Here is a 19,673-nt window from a genome sequence, read left to right as displayed (position 1 = left end):
GCACTTCCTTTAAGTAGCGCTTCATTTGAGCAGGCAGGGGTTAAAGTCACACTCATTTCCAGGTTGATAAATCAAGACAGGCGTGTTAAGGTGGCGGCTGCTTTCATATTCAGGTGAATTCCATCAGGAGGCTGTTGGATTGATGGGCTACTACATCACCTTTCCACAGGTCTCAGGCCAATTAAGGCTGTCAAATTCAAAGCGGGAGCCACTTTAATGTGGTTGTAAATATCTTTCGTTTTCTTTTGTTATCATGGGCCCGACTCTCCTCAAAGAAGTGAACAAGTGACTTGAATTTATATTCAGACTTAATCTCAGACATGTCTATGGAGTATACTGTGTGACTGAAGCACTCATGGCAGCAAAGCTTCCTGAGAACTAAAGGTAGGAACTCCTTCTTCTCGCCTTCCTGATGTTGGATTGGGGTTATAGAGTCGTCTTTTGCATGAAACATCACATCATCATCCTAACTTTTAGCTGCATAGAAGATTCAAGAATGTCATCATGCCAGCAGAATTCAAAACAAATGGTTCACCCACAGGCCAAAACGCCCATGGACACCTTTTGCATTGAATGAACTTTATGTTGTGCACAACAAGGTCAACATATCGCTGCAGGCGGAGCACATCTCCATGTCCCTCAGGCCAGCATCTCAGAGCTGAGTGTGATATGACATGGATTCGACATTACACTCGTCTTACGTAGAGCACGTCTCACCGAGCTGACACATGACATTGCTTTTATCAACAAGCATGTCATGATTCTGCTCTTGTTTTGGTCCCTTGAGTCTTGTTTTGTTTTCTCCCTCCGTTCTTCCTGTTCCTGTGGCACACGGCTGGAGCCAATCAACCCCTGATCACCTGAGTACAAGAGCACCTGGACTCCAGCAACGTGTGCCAGATCGCCCCCTATTGTTCCCTATGGTCGACTCCTCTAGTTCCTGCAGATCGACTCCTATTGTGCCCTGTGTTTTAAGTCCGTTTGATTCTCCCGGTTCTGTGACGCTTTCCGTTGGACTCCTTTGTTCCCTGTGGTGAATTGGCTCTCCTCGTTTGTTCTCTTGTTCTGTGTGCTAGCTAGTTTATTTAGGTTACTGTCTTAAACCCTGGTGCCTGAGTTAGTGTTTTGTTTCTTCCTGTTTCCTGTTTTTTTTTTTTGTCACTATCTCTGTTCATTGTACTTTCGTCTCTCCGTTCCCAGATTGAAGTTGGTTTGATTCTCCCGGTGACGCTTTCTGTTTGGACTCTTATTCTTGTATATGGACTTCTGCTAGTTTGGTTACTCCGTTTGGACATTTAAACTTTGCTTTGTTTCTCCCGGTTCGATGACGTTTTCTGTTGTAATTTTGTTGTTTTAATTATTAAAATATTGTTTTTGACTTTGCCTCCTGTGACTTTCACCACTGCACTTGGGTCCCGCTCCATATCCTTGACCCGTGACAAAGCAGGTTTGTTTAGGCGACTTTCAATACTGATATTTCTCATCAGTTGATGCCTAAACAGTCTTGCAGGCACAGTGGATCAATCATTTTTGTAGTTCTTGTCAGTCTTACAATAATAATGTAAAAGTAATATGGAGCACTTTGAGCGGAGCAGCCATTTTGTAAACTAACTGGGTAAAGTTACCCTGTTAGAATATGAAATTTGACCTCTGGAGGGGAAAAAAACACACTTGGGCCTCTTGAAAGAAGTTGGAGAGGAGATGTTACTGAAATGAAAGTAGGATCAGTATTTATCATATAAAAAGTAGAATCAGTATTTATAATATAAAATATTTATAAATACATACAGTACATAATGTGAATTTATATTATACATCTGTCTGGGATATCTATTTGATAAATAATAAGGGCTAAGATTTGAGGTAAAAGTACAGATATAAGTGACCATGAAACCTAGCAGAGATGAAGTTCAAAACAGCCACAAAATACTTTTCTCAATAATGGACAGTTGCTCGAAAACTGTACTGTCACAGTGTGCTTTATTTGCACCTCTGGTTTTCACTGAAAAAAAAGTGGCAGAGATAATATTTACTGTAATCTGCATGCATCAAATCATATTAACTTATTGAAATATTAACTTAAATCCTCCATTAAAAATGCAAATGAGGAATATTCATCCTAGATTTTTGCCGGAACAGTATGAGAGCGTGACGCTGCTTCTACTGTAGTGACGGCACGTCGGCTCATGGTTGGCCCACATGTAGCACATACTGGAGCCGGTGGCGCACTGTGTGGCGGGAATATGAAAAAATAAAATGAAATAAAATAAACAGGGAAATAGTGGCAGACACACGGAGGAAGGCATGAGACAAAATACACTGAGCATAGTGGTGGAGGTGCATGGTACAGTGGTTATGCCCAGTCAGCATCCTCATCATTGTTGCTTCAGAGATGAGGGAGAATGTCGCCAGTGGATCAGATAAACATCTGTAAAAGCTATGTAACGCACTATAGCTGCCACCAGGTGATGTCACAATATAAAAATTACAGGAGTGAATTTACTTATTCACTTCATACTTATGATTCTATTTTACATCTCTAACCGTTTTTGACCGACAGCCTTTTGAACTAGTGTTATCAAAGTAGAATATTCCACTGAAAAAACTCACACAAAGGGTTAACAACAACCAGTTACGTTGAATTGATAATACCTATTTTATTAATATCTCAGTACTTTCATTGTGAATGAAAACTTAGATAACTGCTGACATCAGCAGGAAAGGTCCCAACTGTTGCCTTTATCATCACTTGTTTAGTGGCTTTATGGACACCCTGCATTTCCTCATTCAATCCCCTTATAGGACAAAGAGCACACTGTATGATACCAAAATATCTGCGACACGATTATCAAAGACCACACAAAAACAATTCTCATATGAATTTTATAATCCTATAAAGGTTCCAACTGTTGCTGTGCATTATGGAGAATACTCTGAAAGTCATGCGCAAACAATGCCAGTGTTCAAAAATAAATACACTTTGCACAAAATGCACACACTCAAAATATTGCACACAAACACTGTAAAGCATGCAGACTATTAAAGATACACACCACTATTAAATATTACTCGGACACAGGTGAACTGGTGGTGATCATGCAGAGCTCAGGTTACTGTCTCTATATGCAGTGAATCCGTAACTCAGAGCAGTTGAGACTCATACGTACAAGTAAGTACGTCCGGTGGCGCTGTGTGAAGAGAACAGGTGATCTAATAGCCAGAGGCGCATGGCCTTAAGCTCACCTAATCTTCCAGCCTCTGGTCCCGGCGAGTTTTTGGTAGCAGCAGTGGGGGCTCTCCGAGACAGACAGTGACAGAAGCGCCGCTGCGCCGCAGACACGCGCTCGGCGGGAGAAGTGATGACAGGTCACAGATCTGTGGGAGAGAAGAAAAATAATGAGCTTATGATGACACTCCGAAGACACATGCTTCCTCGCTTGTTCACACACGCATGCGCGCAAACACAAACTCATGCATTTCTTATAGGATCAAGAATCTCAACGGGGGCAGAGTTCACAAAAGCTGCTATTGAAAGGCCGGTGTCCTTGGTGCAGCGCTGCACATCAGCACGCCGCTCATACCTGGTAACGCTGGTTTAACCAGAGGAATAACATTAACTGGAGAGCGGCTCATACAATGAACTCTGCTCACACTTCAGACGGGATGAGGAGCGGCGTGCAACACTGTGACAGGATTACATTATCTGTTCTCATTAACAAAGCCCGGGCGAGGGTCATTACAATGATAATGAAGGTGTGAACGGAACACTGATGTGTTTGTCATCACACTCGCCGCGCTGCTCTTAATGAATCCTTCAGAAGGTCAGAGGTCGCTCCGGAGATCTGTCCGCACTTCATTCCCTTTGAATTGAGATGTAAAGAAAATGGGCAGTCAGGGTTCTACAGGCAAGAACATTTCTGTGACCCCCGCTCATTTCATTCATGCTCGAGGAAGCGTGCGTCCAACGCAAAACGCTATCATCCACTGGAAAAAAAAAAAAAAGACTTTTCCTAAAGTGCAAATGGATTCATTACGACTCAGTTTAGCTAAAATGATCAGCAGACTTAGAGAAAGGCATGAGGGCAAAATGAGACACAAAATACCAATCACTAAATACCAGGGACTTGCTTTGTTTAAAAATCAAATTATTTTGCTTTCTTTATTATTTAGTAGTATTTGTTGGCGTCTATCTATCTAAAATTTCAGTCCCTCAATCTCCTTTGGTCACCTTCATCATGGATGGTTTGGTTAAAGCTTCACATACAGTATTACAGTATCATGTAATCCCTGTGAAAGAGCATGTACATGTGATTCATGTGTTATTTGCATCAATGACATGTCCTAGCTCAAATAAATACTGAAACATTTTGTAGACCGAGAAAGTTTTGTGTCGGTCAAAACATTCAAATGCTGATGGGTGAATCTCGGAATCATTTGTGCAGCCAATTTGCAGGACAATTTTATTAAAAATCCTCTGTGGCGTCAAAATACTGTGCATATATAAAACTGTTCTCTTTCATCACCACTCACACAGTAGCACTCTTCGTCTCTTCACCTGAAACCACAAGCATCCATCCAAACTCACTCTCAACATTTTCTGTTTCCAGATGGACTGTTGTCACGTCTGTGTTCCAATGAATTAAGTAGAATTTAATTTAATTTTAACTAGTGATGGGTCAATGAGGCTTCATGAAACAATGTGGTAATTATCAGGGCTCAGTAGGTGGCGCTCTTGGTCTGAAAATGAAATGAAGCTTCAGTGAAATAATTGTTCAAACCAGACATTTTACAGTGGACAGTGCCATCTAGTGGCTTACGAAAACAAGGACAATGTTTCATGAAACCTCATCTGTAATTTCCAGCCAACTGTATGAAATGTAAAGCTCTTGCAGGCCACAGAAAGTTACACAGCGGCCCCTCTGGACTTAAGTTTGAAATACAACTTTAGAATTTCCCCTCGGCAAATCTGACGCTCAGAAATATTTTTGGACACAGGCGAGGTGTAAATCTGATAAAAACAGAAGCTCTGGCTGGAAGTGTTTTTCTTCATGGTAACTCTCACTCTGATAAACACATGTCCTGGTTCTGACACGCAAGGATTTGAGCGCTATGGAATAAAAAGAAGCCCCTGAGGAAGATGATTTCACTGGCAAGGGAAGGAAAGATCAGCAGTCGCGTGGGACAAGCAGGACGGGGAATGAGGTAACTGAGTCAGAGACAAGCTCGAGTAGTAGTTCCCTCTGTTTGGTTGAAATGATGTCAAGGTCCAGGTTGCGGCTGTGAACTTCTGCTGCAACTAAATCTGCTACATTTAGTGAGAAGTGGAGTTCACATGTGGCTGCCATCATTTGTTTGTTGTTTTATTTAATAAATAATTTCCCTCACTTATCCCATTAATACTTAGCTTACAACCAAGAGTACTCTGGAGCAGTGCAGCAAATTTCAGATGAAAATGGAATGTGATGGAGGTTGCTAAGTATTAGCATTAGCATTGCTAGAAGTCATGTTGAACCAATTTCTTACTCTTTTCAAAAGCACGGTTGGGGATATGACTTATTTTAAATGCAAGAAATCATTCTTGTTCAAGGTTGGTCGAGGACATTGGACAATTCAGGACACTGAAATAAAATAAAGACTTTATTGTGAATCAAGTAGAACAAGCGATAATCGGAAACAAGGAAAAAAAAGCAAGAAAACCAGCACAAAAACAACAGCTTGAAAAGTAAATAAATAAACAAACCAACTAAGAGGAGAGAAAGAGTGAGACACACTGATAGGAGCAGTTTAATCACACAATAGGGGTGAAACTGGCGAAGGACATTTTGGATGGAAGGTAGTCGCGGTAAGAAGGTGAAAACAGGAAGCAAATCTAAAACAAGAAGTGAGCGACACAACTAGCAGGAGTTGGGCACGACATGAACGATCTCCAGAGGCATGAAAAGCGTGCTTCCTGTGCCAACTGCTAAACAGATGGCACGCTAAAGTTAAAACTTAGACATGCATACACTAGTGTCTTTGCTAGAGTTAGTTAGAGTGAATGAAGAGTTTTTCAAGCCATTAAGAGCAACCTCAGCTGCAGAAATATTCCATATGGGTCAGATGTGAAGATATTTGGATTTCAGACTGGAGATGAAATAAAGACTCCACAAAAGCCTTTTTATATCAAGCATTTAGTTTTAACATCTAAAGAATGCAAGAGCGTGCAACACACTCACAGTGTCAACAAAGGGACTAATAGGTTGCACGTCAACCTGAAAGCATCTGTTCCGACCAAAGTGCCAAACAGTTTTTGTTTCCTGCTCTCCTCCCAACTATATTCCCACTCAGAACAGACTCTCATTCTCTCCAAATGCATTTATTTTCACTTCTCTTTGATTAGTGAAATGATAAAACGCTCTTAATAGCCGTGCTGCAGCATTTGTTCCCGCTGACAAAATGGTAAAACACATTGGTCCTGCTGCCCGCTAACGGAGGCACGAGTGCAAAGAACAAGAGGCTGAGAGTAAAGAGCGGAGCTGTGCGTGGGACGGAGATGAGCGGATAAGCACTTTGAGGGGTGACATGAACTCCCACGGTTAATGTTGGGCACCTGACTGCTGCAACACGGTCCTGAGGGGGCGCTCAGGCTGCCGTCGCATCACTTCCCTGCCAGTTCAATAGCATAAACAACAGCTTTCCCCCGCTGAAGCCCCACCACCTATTTTCCGTTTTAGAGGTGAAGCCACCTCACTCTCAACAGTGGAACCATCCTCGCTACACAGGACAGAAGTCAGGCACCATCACTCAAGCTCACTGACATCCATTCCCTCGCACTGCTGCCTGATTAAACCCCGGCGTCTCACCGTATGACTTATTAAAGCCAAATGCTATTAAGCACTTTGTCCGCTGGCTGACCAGAATCTGCACTCTTGAAAGACTGATGATGACTGGAAGGACTGGCACAAGTCGGAGACTCACCTCATGTCAATAGATCGCCGCAGCTACCTGAGGAAGATCATTCTTCAAATTCTGTTTGGGCCTTTCATCTACATCTCCGTCAGCAGGACGTGGCCAGAAGCAAGAGGAAACTTCGCTGGCCTGTTTTCTAAATCCAGCTCTCATGGAGGGTTTGTTCCAGGGAAACTCTTGGCCTCTCCCAGCTGTTTTGTAATTGCCACCGCAGGATTCCCAGAGCAGCCTAATTTGGAGTGATCTAAAGGTTACAGGTATTACCGCACAGCACCGGCGCGCCAATGAAATAAGCTCCAGAGCCGGGGCGAGTCCGTCTGCAGCTGCGGGCTCAGTCATTAGGAGTCAGGCCTCATTAGAGAAACCACAGCACGGGCCATGATAGAGTCATAAACCTGCGTGATGACCAGAGTGTGTGTGTGTGTGTGATGCGTTCAGGAGCAATGACATGTCTGGGGAGCTGAGAGCGACAGAGTGGATGCGATTCAATTCCACAGCAGATCAAACAGGCACGTGCTGTTTATCCCTATTACAATTCTGTAACTGCTACTAGTCAGTGTAACAGTGAGGCTGGAACACGTACAACATTGAATGGTTTTATTCCCCACCTTTAGCAGGGGTTGGGACCTGTCTCAGCCACTTTGGGTTTATCACTGTTAAAATGTGTAACTGCTACTCGTCCTCCAGTAGTGGAGACCATTTGTAAAACAGCAGACCATAATTTCAATTATTTTTAATGAATTAAATGAACAATAATAATGTTAAACTTCACCCTCACACCTGCAGGAACTTGTTGTACTGTCCTTAAGAGAGACTCAAATTCAGTTGTACATATGTTATATGCCATTTTAATATCTGCACAATGTATTTTTATCTGAAGATAATTATCACCTGTTTTCCAAATGACATTGAACCAGTTTTTAAGCATTATTTTCAGCTGCATTATTTTCAGGGTCCCCTGGCTAAAGCAGGGTGGTGATGAACACTGCCGCCACACAGCAAGGAGGTCGCAGCTTGGCTCCCAGCTTGAGACAACCTTTCTATGTGAGGTTTGCATGTTCTCCCTGGGATTCCCATTTTCGCATAACAGGGAATCCAGCTAACATACATGGCAAAACATTAGGTTAGATTGTGCCTATTAACCGCATCATCTCTGATCGAATGACCACTTTGTTTAGCCGGAGTAAACATACCAGAAGAGGTTCTTGTGTCGTGAAGAAGACACCCAAGTTGCAGCTGGACCCTTGTCTGTTTTCTCCGCTGTTTCCCGCCCACAGTCCTCCCAGTATAAGCAGGAGAAGAATGAATGACTGGCTCATTTAAGAACACTGTTAACAAAGCTTGTCAACAGTGAGGCTGCAATATGCAGAATATTGATTGATTTTATTCCACCTTTTGCAGGGGTTGGGTATTGTCCCAGACACTTTGGGCAAGAGGTGGTACTGAACTAGCAAGTGCTATAGATAGTCATGTATAATACAGATGTATGGGACCAATACACAAAGGATACATCAAAGGACACCTACCATACACACCACATCTTGAGTAGAAAATTCAAATACAAGTAACAGCCGACTTACGACTGGGATTGGTTCCGACCAACTGGTTGTAAGTCGGATTGGGCGTAAGTGGAATGCCATTCAAAATTGCCGACGCAAGGGTTATAGGTTCTACTGTAGTGGTAGATCTCTGTACCGGGCTGCTACGTGCTCTGGTGCCAGACATTGAATTTAAAAGAAAAAAAAAAGCATCTGCTGGCTGTGGTCGTAAGTACGGGTGGACGTAAGTCAAACAGGATGTAAGTTGAATGTTACTTGTATAAATTGTCGACATTTAACGACTTTTAACACTATGCAAGTGCTTTCATCAATTGACTTGCATTTTCTTACCTTTTTTCAACACTGTTTACAACACTACAGTCAGAGGCGTTCTCATGTTCGTCAAAGCGTCCAAGATATAAGTCGAACACAGCAGAGAATTCCACATGTCTCTGTAACAATGGTCGCTGGTCTCCATGGGAATTAGCAGTAGCACTCTCTCACGGATGACTTCTTGGTCCTCTCCTTTAGGGTGAAATCGAACTAATTCATGGGCTCAGATTTCATGACCTGGCTCACAACTGGCATAGCACCCCCCCCAGATAAATGACAGGCTTTAAAAGTCATAGCCAAGCATGCATTGTTTTGTGACAGTGAGTGTGTCGAGGGCATTTGTGTATTCAATGAGTGAGAGATCAGAAAAATATCAATTAGTTTGCATGGAAACAATAGTAAATGGGATTATTAAAAATAAATAAATAAAAGGTGACTGTTGCATAAAGTTAAAAAAAAAATCTTTTGTGCATATTATACATACATAATGGACTTCATTTCCAATTCTGAGACGTAGTGATATCAACCCTCACAAAAACCCTCGTCGTATTTGCATTATATAATATTCATTCATTTAATCATTCATTGTGAAGCCTACCTTTCAACAATGGCCTGACTGTGTTGCTCTCCTCAGCAGTCCCTCTGAGGTTAGAATATATATTTCAGAAAACCATCGGGCTTTTGTCCCGCAGTCCTTTTCAGCCATCAGCTCTATTCAGTCCTCCTCTATTCACCTGTGCTGTTGCAATTACGGCATCCAATAATTCATTTAGTCACGTCTGTGTTTCTGGATTCATTCCTGTGTATGCACTGGAGTTAACAGAGCCCAAACAGCGTCACCGACACTGAGACTGATGAAGTTGTAAAGCCCGAGGGCTTTCCTTTGCTGCTGCGTTTATGGGTATTTCAGTAATGCTGACAGGATGGAGTGCAGCCCAGGCAGCAATGTCTTACACCTGATCTCAGTAAAACTCCACTCCTGGGTACTCTCATTTTTATTGCAATTCAATGATAAGGATTTCCAAAGTGACACCGTCCATCCTCGGATTAACTTCGCAATCTCTCAATCTAGGACTGGACTCTTTGACTTAAATATGGATTAGTTATGGATAAGGACATTCACACTTCAACCCATTTATTCAGGACAGGAAGATAATTCCATCCCACTTTTGCTCGCAGCTCCAGCATCTGATTTGCTCCACCGAAAGTGAAGACGGACAAGAGGAATAACAGAGGGATGTGCTGTATTCAGTTCATCATGTGTTACAATATGCACATGCAGATCCGGAAGGGAAACTATGGGTTCTATTACTGCAGACGGAAGGTATTAAAGAAGACCAAAAAGAAAGTGCCTCAGAGTTGATAGATATTCAGTTGTTCCTTCACTAAAGGGTAATTTAAAAGGCAAATGCTTGTGAAGAAAAGCCCTTTTCATATTACAGCGAGGGAGATTATTATTTTATGACAGCATGTTTTTAGCTTATGGGAGAAACATTTTAATTGGTTATTCTACTACTGATAACTCTACCATTATGAGTGATTTGAGCTGAAGTTGAGTCAACAAAACCTAATTTCATTATGAAAAAAAAATGTATTTACTAACTACCTAAACTAATAGAAATGACAAAACCACACATTACTGTGAAAGAACATTAATATAATGATAATAATTTATATAATAATAATAATAATAATAATAATAATAATAATAATAATAATAATAATAATAATAATATAAAGAAGATATAATGAACATCGAAAAAAGAGAGCAAAAAGAAAATGGGATTCCTTCAGGAAAAAGTGAGGGCACAAGACATTGATGTTAAGAATTATAAAACGTATTGATGAGAAAAATAAATAAATAAATAAGTAAACCTAAGTCAAGGGATACTAAGAGAAATTAATAATCCACCTGTGAGAGGACGACAATGCAATCTACCATTTTTTGTTTTTTGTTTCATTAAAACATTACATTTAAAAATAAAGTTGGCTGTATTTAGAAATTCTTCAATCTTGTGTGTAACTCAGAGGAAGATGTTATCAACACAAGAGCAGCCATTAATCCTTTCCGCATGCAAACATTTGTTTACTACAACAGCTGCCGTCAACAACAATCTTCAGAATAACCTCACATGCACTGAAGAGGCTCAGAAACTTGCTAAAATTATAACATTGGGAGCATTAATGGCCATTCTTATGTTGACGTAATATAGAAACGTAATATAGAAAAACAAGTGGGAAAACATCAGGTATGAGATAATAAGGATTTGCATTCTTTAAAAAAAAAACAACAGTATTTATTTATTGTAATTATTATATCTTTTTTTCATACAGGAAAATTCTGAAAAATATTTAGGTGTTCACCTATTATTTAAATGTCTTCTCAGAACTGGTCATGGGGACCAGTATTTGTGTGTCTGATCCATGATCAGATGAGACTGTGGTATTCTCAGCTGCCCTGGCTGTACTCACAATGACTTCAAAAATAGCAGCGTTTTCATTTGTGCTGTTGTTCATGTTTTGTTTTTTTTTTCATATTAAAAATAATGTAGCATTTAATAACCTATGATAGGCCACACAAAACCTGCTCTTATCATGTTTGTTTGTTTATTTATTACAGGCGGCTCTACTAAAAGAATAACCTAGGAATAAAGCAGTAAACTTGAATAATGAATTATTTTCTCAGGTGCGTCTGAGGTCAGGGTTGTTTTCTGTATTCTGGTTGGGCCGGGATCGATCTCAGTGATGCTCACACTAAGCCCAGTTGAAGCCAGAACCGTGTCACGGCACAAATGACTCCAATGCCGTATTCCTCATCAGGGCCCTATCACAACACTTAAGACAGACTTCAGTCCCTCAACACTAATGTTCTCATAGACCCAGAAATTCACTTCGCTGCTGTGCCCACAGATCTTTTTAAACTTGTTGTTGACTTGCTACTGTCATAACTTGAGGAGTGAATTATGTGACGCGACTCTTGAGATACCTGCTGTTGTTGAAAATGTAATACAACATTAGAGTATTATGGTTACAGCTATGCAAGGAAGATGTGGGAGGCTTTTACGTCTCATTGATGCATTTATCTATTTTTGAGAAATGTGAGAATTGTGAGGTTTGTTAGCTTGGTCACAGAAAGTTAGTTGTGTTTGCATTTGATAGAACTATGCTCACACTCACATTTGCACAAGTTGTCACCAAAGATAAGCTAAGAAACGTTATTTCCATTTATATATTTCTGATTTAACATTTTGTTTCTTCACCAATAAACAGTAAATGGAGCAAATTATTCATCCTATAGTGAAATAGAACTATATTAGTTATCCAGAATAAACTGTACCACTAATTGTGAAAAAAAGACATTAAAACAGACATTTAAATATAATTGCCTGGGATGTGCCGATATCGGTGTCAGGTATCGGCCCAATACTGGGCTTGAGTGCTACTATTTGTAGAATGGACACTGATACCACAAAACCGATGCCACACAGTTTTTGACAATGTTGTATTTGTACTGCTGTGAAACTTGTGACTGTCACCCATGAATAAGAAAAACATACTGAGGAATGCTGTTCAACTGGATGAAAGGCAAAGTAACTTTATCTGTTAAAAGTGCTTGGTATTGTTATGAGTGGGTACTCAAATGCAAATACTTGTTCACTACTTGTTTTGGGGGAAAACTGGTGTAGGTGCATCCCTAATAATTGCACTTCTTCAGGTTTCTAAAGGATATACTCCTCCCATCCAGCTGTAGTTCAGTTTCCAAGCAGCGGTTTAGCTCAATAAAAAAAAAAAAAAAGAAAACCCGACTGAGCTGAAATTGTTGCGACAAAACAGGACAACTTTCGCAACTGTGATTTCCTCTCAGTGGCTGGAGCACCTGGGAAAATGCTGTGCGTCGTTTAACAGGAGCTTAATTCTGGCCACATGGTTTATTCATGTGGCGACTGCTGATATCACGACTCTCATAAATCACGCAGTGCAGCATGCTGGACGTCCACACGCTCATGCAGGGCTCACTAATCTCAACACCATCTTTCATCTGAATAACCTTGCCTTACTGCAGGGCAAGCCAACACCAGACACAGCCCAGTGGAGGGAGTCTTTCCACATACTTTTATTTCTTTCACTTTGGCTACAAAGACTCTGGGCTGCTCGACGGAGCATGCAAACACTGTCCGGCGCGCCAAACTCACCAACCCTGCTTACTCACCACCAGAGGCCATGATGAGAAATTACACTGTTGGCTTCAGAGGAGCTAATCCAGTCTAACATTAGCTTTATGAATGTAGAAGCAGACACACATGGGAGATGAGCAGCCATCTGTTCAGAAGAGGTTCAAAGACAAGAGCAGAAACTGGCATGGCTGCCACGTTGGTGTCAAATATTGATAAGGTAATTGAAAAAAAAAAAAAAGACAGAAAAGAAAACATGACCTGACATGAATGGGAACTGGTTCATCCGGGGTTCTTCTGCAAGAGCCTGTCTTCATCCCATCGACAATGGTATACAACCTCAATGTGGCACTTCATGGTGGACGGTATGTAATTACTATGTGACAAAACATTTATCATGTTAAATTTTAATTTACATGATGCTTTAAAAAAATCTATACATTTAAATATCTAAATGTATATATCATTAAGTCCAACATGATGTGACCACTGCAAGTCTGCCTCTTACAAGGGTGTATAACCTTTGAAATGGACTTTATGGGAGCAGGAGACTGAAGATCTCAGTGGTGTTTAGGTTCTTCTTTACTTGTGATTTTTGTTTCCTTCTTTTGTGTGTGTCTTCTAGTGGAGACGCGGTGCACTGACTGGAGGGAATTGCACAATCATCCGACCATATTGGCCTTCTAGACCGCATGAGTCTCTGAACCAACATCTCTCTAGAGACTTGTCCAGTTTCTTCAACGCTCTCCTACAGTACATTCTCGTTGCTTGATTCCACCATCTCAGTGTGAACTTTCCGGGCATCTTTAGTTGTGAGTACCGTTTAAAAGTGAATTCCTTTTTGCTATTGTTTAGCAGAGTTGCCGTAACCCTGCAGTCTGTGAGATGTCTCTTGGGTTTCATTCACACCTTTACCACCACACTTTTTACATGTATCCATGGAACTCCAACTTTTAACTTGAATTTAAGACGCTCATTCCCACGTTTTGATCCATATCTGTCACTATTCGTCCTTAGTTTTGCTTCTGTTGTTTCCTTGAATCTTCAACATTCTTTAACCACAGTCTCCATGTATCCAAACCATCGAAATCTTCCTAAACTTTGTCTCTAAACGTATCCATATTCTATTACTTCCCCCCCTTAAAAAAAGAATAAATTGGTTTATTTCCACTGGCTGCAGAGGGCCGGCGCTCCGCTTCACTTCCACAGAGGGACTTGTTCAGACAGGAAATCAGACAGTGAAAAGCCATGTGAATCCAAGACATTTTCAAAACAAAACTCTACAGGTAGACGTCATTCGCATTTTACTGTGACAGAACAGTGTAAACATTACGTCATAACTGGCGACTGACACTCCAAAGCAGTCAACGAAGCGCTTCTTTCGTGACAACATGGATGACAGGTCATTCATTTCAGAGGTCGAGTGTCGGCCCATTCTTTCTGATACTCGTCTTAAACTCTATAACTTCATTGCCTCTTTCAATACACCGTGGGATCGATGATTCTCACATGAGAGAGTGGATAACAACCACTCCGCTCCACTGCCTGTTCTGGGTGTAAAGTACTTTTATTTAAATTAAAAAATTAAACTTAAAATGTTCTGCAACTTTCACTTTTACTCCATGCACATCCTCAATAAAGGTTGTATTTTGCTTAACCAGTCCTTGTTAAGACAAAATAGGATTGGAGCTGCTAACGTCACAGCGGTCACTTAACTGATGAGATAAAACATGGCTGCACCTTTTGCTGAGGGCACTGATTGTAGTCTGTCGGTGGCTGGATTTGACAACAGCATGTATTTGAAGTTGGACTTAACCATTCCACCGTATGGGGTTGCTGTAATGCCTCCAAATAACAGGGATATTGCCATTCAAAACCCCTCCTTCCAGTCTGAAGTAGCACATCTAGGTTCTGCCAATGTGGTCACGTTAACGTTGCGGAACAGTCCTGTGTACAGATGTTACTCAAAACCAACAATGTCAGGTGAGCACAAGACTTGACCATAATACTGAGAGGCATTGCTCTGTCTGGTGAAGTGACGGCCAAATGTTCACACGTAACTTTATTACCTTACACAGGTGGGTTTTATCAAAAGACTAAATTAGCGTAACGCAACTTTGTAAAAACTGCACTGCACTAAAGTGCTTCACGAAAAAGTGAAACACTAGATGCCACCATCAGCTGCATAATATTTGGCTTTGAACAACTATTTTGATCATTTTTAAACCACTCACAAGTGACATCCGACTTATGACTGGGATCGGTTCTGACCAACCGGTCGTAAGTCAGATTGGACGTCAGTCGAATGCCATTCAAAATAGCCGACACGAGGGTTTTAGGTGCTACTGTAGTGGTAGATCTCTGTGTGAGAGTGAGATGCTGGGATACTGTGCTGCCGTAACCGTCGTACACGATGCTGGGCTGCTACGTGCTACACTGCCAGACATAAAAATAAAAAATAATAAGCATCTGCTGGCTGTGGTCGTAAGTATGTAAGTCGAACAGGACGTAAGTCGAATGTTACTTGCACTGAGCTCTGAAAATGAAGACACAGATTCATGAGACGTCATCAGTCCATCACTATTTGATACCATAAAGTTACATAGATTCCAGGTACTTGATTTCCACTCCAGTAACTTTCTCAGTTGTCACCTTTAGTTAAAATATCTGCTGCCAATGATCGTCAGTACCAGAGCTGCAGACACAAGTTCATGAAACAAGATGGATGTCACACAGTTTGACCTTCTGCTTTAAGTAGCGGCTGAGTTCACCACATGCTTCTAATAACAAACCGCGGGCGTCCGACTGACAGCCAAACATGTTCATCGTCTTCCACAGCCGGCCTCGGCCCCCCCCGCCGACCCCAGGAAGGATGGCGTGCGTCTCTTCACTCCATCCCTCAGCTCCGTCCACACACACACAATTACACAAACTGTGACTGATTGGAAATGATTAGCGGTGCTGCGGAACAGCAGGGAATCGTCGCACGTATTATGTATGAATATTAGCCTGTTGAACCTTCTGTTAACCTACAAGACGCATGTTTGGAGTGGAATTAATCTGAATTACGCTGCAGATCAGGTCAAGCAAGTCTGAGTCTTGAATTCTAATGAGTTCAGATTCAGTCACAAAGGTATTTGCTGAAGTTACAGGGTTAATAGTTCGATAATTCCACTCCCAAGAGACTCAAAAGGCAGCAGCAGCAGCAGCAGAGGCATTCAACAGGTAAGAGGGCATTTGACTCAGACAACAAAGCTGGGGACGCAATTTTACACCCCAACAGTTTCCGTCTAAACACTGCCTCCTCGTCTGACTCCGAACCCCGTGTCGTCTTTGTGTCTTCATTTATTTTGTGTCACTGTCCAAGATGTGAGAAGCCAAGCAGGAAGAAACATCCCAAATGTCGCAGGGTAAGTGGTGTGTGAAGCACAAAGGGAGACAAAATCTACTGTGCAACAATGCACCCACTCTCGCCGTGTCCAGCGTTTTTTTTTTTGTTCTGGTGATCTGGTGAACTTTACATTTGTCTTTGTAACATATACAGCTCTGCTTGTACTTCTACGATCATTTGAACATTTTGTTTTCAATCTGATGCGACGCACTAATCGTCCTTCATTCAAGTGCGAGACTCACTTCCTGCATGCCTTTTCTTCTGGATCAATGATTGACGTTCACTGCAAGAGTGGCGCATTAACCTTCTGGAACAGTAGTCAATAACCCAGAGAAGAATGACTTACCATCCATGATCATTAGACCTGACAACACACTCCTGCCGCTGGCTGAATCCCACCATCGCACAACCAGGTGATCTCAATTTGGCGAGAGGAGAACTCAATGAATTGGATTAGCATTAAAGATGGAGGTCTTATTTTGCCACCATGGCCTTTTAAATGTCCTTGAATTCACTTTAACGGAAATACACAAGAGAGACTGCTCAAAGAGATGAGCTCTCATTGGGCTTTTTAATGGAAGTATAATACATTGTTTGAGAAAAGAAAGACAGGCTTAAATGTAATGCTGATATTAATATATTTTAGAGAATGATCAGTGTCACCCAAATGCCTTAAATAACTGAGACAACATTGGAAGCTCCCCTCAAAAATGTGGGTATTTGTGTATGTCTACATACCGGTGTAGATTGACCTCGGATGGGAGGCTATGTTTTCCCGATTCTGTCATTGTCACAGTGATAAAAGTTTGATCAGAAATTCTCAACATCTTCAGATTCCAATCGTGTCCTGTGCACCTTCACAACCCTGCGTCTCTGTCTCTCCCATTATTCTGCCCACTCTTACACTGCTGGACTTCCTGATGCTGCAGCTGAAGGAGGGAGCGGGGGGGGGGGGGGGGGGGGGGGGGGGTCCTCTTCCTGCCTGACCTTGTGATCTCAGGGCTGGTCTGAGTGTGCAAGTGTGCCAGCGAGGGGCCAAAGGAGACGGGATGCTGGCCCGCGTGCTGCATTATTCATGAGTGGCCCCCGACGAGTGGGCAGATATTCAGCATCCTAATCCCAGATGTGGTCCAATCTGTGCTCCATTCACTGTCCTGACTGTTGCTATTGATCATGAGAACGGCTCCCAGGTGCTGAATAAGCGTCACAGTTTTACGGCACAGGCGAAAAGCGCCTCGCTGATCCATCAGTGAAAACTGGAGGAGAGCCAGAGAATCTGCTGGAGCTGATGAGGGCTATATGTAACAGAGTTTTTTTTTATGTTTTATTAGCTGTTTAATACCTAATTCCCATCTCAGTACATCTGCTAGCACCCAAAATCATCCTCTCGTGTGACAATCCTCAGCACAGAAATTTGAAATTGTTAACAGAGTAATTCTTTCACTTTCATCCTTGCAAACATTATTTTACAGTGACCAGTGATTTTAATACATGATGCATTTTCAATCAATATTTCAATATGCAGATTAATACGAAGGTAGAAAAAAATGTCTTTTGGAGGAACAATTGTTGAGAGAAAGAATGACACAATATAATCAGGATGGAAATGATGGTGATTATCATGAAACAGAAGGTGTCATATTCATGTGGACGATTGTGTGTGGGAAATTCATAACAATAACAGAAGATTATGAAATTATTGAAAACTGTAAAAAGTAGTGAGCTATTATAAATTATAGTTCTTCATGAAACACAACTTATTTTCAGAGCGTAGGTGGTTTAAAAGTGAAGTGACATTTCATTTTACATCAGACAGTGCCATCTAGTGGCAGTGACAGTGTTTCATGAAACCTCATCAACACATCACTGATTTATTTTATTTTTAATTCATTTTTATATGTAATTTTAATTTTCCTGCATTTATTTTATGATTATCAATGAGTTAATCTCCGATCTATGCTCCGCTAGCAACCAGTCCTGAAAATGTCATCCAAATGATTTTGCTCAGGCAGACAAACAGACAGACATACCAGCCACATAACCCCAGCTAAAACACCCACAATTGAACCCCACTATTGTAAAGTTTCCGCACATTTTGTACTCAGAATTTCAACTTTCCAATAGTGGCTACAGATAAATGTGCCCTGTATAACAGTGTGGAGTCTTTATGTTTGCCTTCTGAACTTTTCACCAACGCTTCAAGTGCATTGTAATAAATCCAACTGGCGAACACATCACCAGGTTTCACTGGCCTCAAACAGTACATTTCCTGTCACGTCCATCGCCTGGCAGCTCCACAACATATGAACCCGAGCATCATTCCTCCACTTCCAGCAGGCTGTAGATCTTTTTCATTTCCCTCCATTCGGTCTCGAAGGAAACAAGCAGACCTAGTAAATGATTTAAAATTTAAACGTTCTCAGCTCCCTGGATGATTAGCTTTATATTCCTTCACACATTATTTCACTCAGCCTCGGCGAGGGGAATTTTTCAGATCAACTTAATCCAATTTTCATCTGCGTTTAATTATGACTCTCCTGTGAGACCGATGCTGAGATTCTTGCTTCAGTAAGATGAATTATCCTCCATCAAAGACGTTCACAGATATTGTTCTTACTGTATATATAAAATACTGTAAACATTTGGCTCTAATATTACAACTCAGATTGTTATTCTCTAAAGTCAGCACAATAAAACAAAGCAGCATCTTGACTTGAAAAGACAGGAAACTTTTTTTTTTGCAACACAAGCTTCTGCTTTCTGTGCTTTATTGTACTTTACAAAATAACTCTTGGATTCATTCCATTGAATTCAATTGTGTTTTCCGTCCCCACAACTAGCGGATTAAAAATATCCCGAGCACAAACAGCAGCGGAGAGGAAATGGTGTGATGCAGCCTCACTCTGAAAGGTGCCAGAGGCGACGTAGCACAGTCTAATAGGCATCACGCTGCTAATGGACAGTTGAGCACGGTGTGTCATTTATCCACTTTAATCATCAATCATACACCGGCAGCCAAATGTAGCATGACCACAAGTCTTGTGCTGTCTGTACCTGCCACTGCCGTCCCCTTCTGTCGTCCATCATCAGGCCAAATTGCCGTATGATGTGGAATGTGGATAACGATTAAGAAGTCATCTTAGTCACTGTGATACTTACCGAGGCATCAGTGGATCAATGATCGGGGCTGATGCTTCACACTCGGATCAATATTCCCCCACGATGATGGGCCTCGCATGAGCAGCTTCACTATGGCTTTCTGAATGTTCCTACGTTGACTATGTCTCTGGT

General features: G+C 41.5%; 1 protein-coding gene across 4 annotated transcripts in view; it reads right to left on the bottom strand.

The window, feature by feature from the left end:
- megf11 (multiple EGF-like-domains 11) overlaps positions 1 to 19,673 on the bottom strand; it is a 136,040-nt gene that overhangs the window by 106,819 nt on the left and 9,548 nt on the right. For all 4 annotated transcript variants that reach the window (XM_053885215.1, XM_053885218.1, XM_053885219.1 and 1 more), the window contains exon 2: positions 3,244 to 3,375. The gene's annotated coding sequence lies outside the window, so the exon portion shown is untranslated. The remainder of the gene's footprint in view (positions 1 to 3,243; positions 3,376 to 19,673) is intronic.

Source organism: Synchiropus splendidus, chromosome 14 (genome assembly GCF_027744825.2).
Source record: "Synchiropus splendidus isolate RoL2022-P1 chromosome 14, RoL_Sspl_1.0, whole genome shotgun sequence".
Taxonomy (NCBI): domain Eukaryota; kingdom Metazoa; phylum Chordata; class Actinopteri; order Syngnathiformes; family Callionymidae; genus Synchiropus; species Synchiropus splendidus.
The sequence above is the reverse complement of the archived record's forward strand: the minus strand, read 5'-3'. Positions and strand labels throughout refer to the sequence as shown.